The sequence below is a fragment of the Triticum dicoccoides genome, chromosome 3A, assembly GCF_002162155.2.
Source record: "Triticum dicoccoides isolate Atlit2015 ecotype Zavitan chromosome 3A, WEW_v2.0, whole genome shotgun sequence".
NCBI lineage: Eukaryota > Viridiplantae > Streptophyta > Magnoliopsida > Poales > Poaceae > Triticum > Triticum dicoccoides.
The window spans coordinates 393,638,222-393,640,548 of record NC_041384.1 but is presented as its reverse complement, the minus strand read 5'-3'; the positions used below and the strand labels follow the sequence as shown (position 1 = coordinate 393,640,548).

Below are 2,327 nucleotides of genomic sequence, written 5' to 3'. Positions count from 1 at the left end.
TTTTGTATGTAATAACGTCTCTATACACACCTTGAACTTCTCGACATTTTTCACTATACACACCTTTTTTGTATGTAATAACTTCTCTATGTCAAATGTCTCCCTCAATGTATATGAGCTTACCTAAAAATATGTACGTAAGCTTCTTTTTTAATATGAACTTCTCGATTTATTCTTTAGTGATATAGAAATTTAGTGAAAATATCTAGGTTTATACAATTTTTGGCTTTATCATTTAGTAACAAGGAAAAATCCTTGGGTATAGTGTTATAAACTGAATATATTTTTAAGTCTATCATAGTATCAGTACAGTGTTAGTAGTAGTCCCTGTAGACACGATGACAACAATTATAAGGAACTCACAAGTAAAGAACACTTGCATCTCCCATCCTGGTACATCTAACTCACCGAAACCCATAAGCAAATCACCCTACGTAACGCCTAACACTAGTACTTCTGGCTGACAGAGACATGACCTGCTTAGCTTGGTTAACAACCACTAGGCTATGCCAAAATCAGCGAGTGCGCAACTAGCTCCTGCCTCCGACTACTTCCCTAGAGCACTATGTGAGGCGATCGAATGCATCAAGCGCGTGCTACAAACATATTACACATGGATCGAGTACAACTTTATTGACAGCGATGGCAACCATGGATGCTGGAAGAAAGACGATTGGCATGACCTGTAGGAGTCGTCCTGCTAGTGTGGTACAATGCGGACTTCGGCAATGCCATTCATATGGCCGGGAGGTACCAACGACCGGTGGAGACGTGGCAAAAGGGAAGGTCGCAGGCTGGAGGTGCGATGCTGGGAGCTTGGTTGCTGGAGCATCAGGAGAAAGAGATATGTTGGAGGGCGGCCGTCCATGTTTATACATCAGGGAAAGGGGCCATAGCTGTGGGTGAGAAGGCAATGTTCAGAAATGTGCTGCTCATTCACTAAAATCGATGGAACTATTCTAGTCTAATACTTCACAAATTTGAAATCTAAGCAGAGTTTTTGCTGGAACTTACCTCATGGAAAATCACTAGATCCGAGATCACACGACTTCTTTCTTTATCATATCTGAACTTCAGATTAGTGCCTTCCCATTGTTTGCTCTGGCACGCTGTACAAGCTTCAGATAGTACATTAGAGAGCAGTAGCACAATACACAACACTAGAAGAGAGTAGCAGCAAGCTTTTCATTCCATTAGGAAATTGATGAAAATAATTAAGAACACTTACTAGATAACCAAGAAACATGGTGAAAAAATTCAGCGGAAAAAGTACAACTCAAATATCAGTTTTTCACATTCTGCACGGTTAATTCTTTTTTAACAACATACGTATGAAATTAATTAACGAATCAAAACTCGAAAAGGGACTCTCTTTTATGCAGATGTAGACCCAATCATTCATGATTCTTCTTTAACATACTAAGATGACCAACAATACTGACTTGCAAACAATACTATAGAAAGAAACATCAGAGTTACCTGTCGCTTGAACAAGTAGAGCTGAGGCAACAAGTTCAGTTGTACAAATGGAACAAACAAAATTGTGTTTATAGCTCTTGCGATGCGCAAGAAAGTCTGACAACGACGACGGACAAGCTCGTCGGGAGCAATAGGCGATGCAAACAACACACCAAGATTCAGAGATAGCGACAAACTCTCGTTTGTCATTAGCACATCAAGCACAGAGCAACACAACACATCAATTTCCCCTAAAGAAAACTAGAATATGAAGTCTCCAAAAGAAAGGGTGTGGCATGCCATCCAAATGGAGCATCAGAGTAGTGGTTAATTCATCGTCTAGCAACGGCCTCTTTGTGGGAGGGAGCACCGTGAAGGCACAGTGTGTCAAATCCGTCTGGCCGCTACAGTGACATTTGAACTTCTTGCAGCAGCACCAGCTTCCTGCAGGGGCATGGCGGAGGAGACCTGCATGGCACGGGCGAGGCGGGATCAGGAGTAGCTCCAGGATGGAAAGGGATGTAAAGGTGGAGAAGGTCAGGGGTGAAGGGTCACCGGGGCGACACACTGGTGCGAGAAGGCATGGCGGCGCTTGGACGGTGCGTGGCTGCCGGAAGGAAGACGACGTTCAGCAGCAGCGAGGCATCTGGCGATGACCACAACTGGGCGAGGGGTCGTGGAGAGCCGCTCGTCGGCGATTGATCCCGGTGGCGGCATGGTGGCGCGGGGGTCCGGGGAGGGCAGGCAGCGACGGGGCGCCCGGGGAGGGCACACGGCGGCAGGGGCGGTGGGGGGAGGCTCGTCGCGGCGGGGGTTCCGGCGAGGACACGCGTGGCGTGGGGTTCCGGGGAGGGCGTGCACTGCGGCGG

General features: G+C 46.5%; 1 long non-coding RNA gene across 1 annotated transcript; it reads right to left on the bottom strand.

Moving 5' to 3' along the window:
* Nucleotides 1–310: 310 nt before the first annotated feature.
* Nucleotides 311–2,321, bottom strand: LOC119268294. The gene is made up of 3 exons (XR_005133071.1): nt 2,014–2,321; nt 1,015–1,926; nt 311–896 (listed from the first exon to the last, which is right to left on the bottom strand). It is a non-coding gene; the product is annotated as an uncharacterized LOC119268294 (long non-coding RNA).
* Between the last annotated feature and the right edge of the window lie 6 nt (nt 2,322–2,327).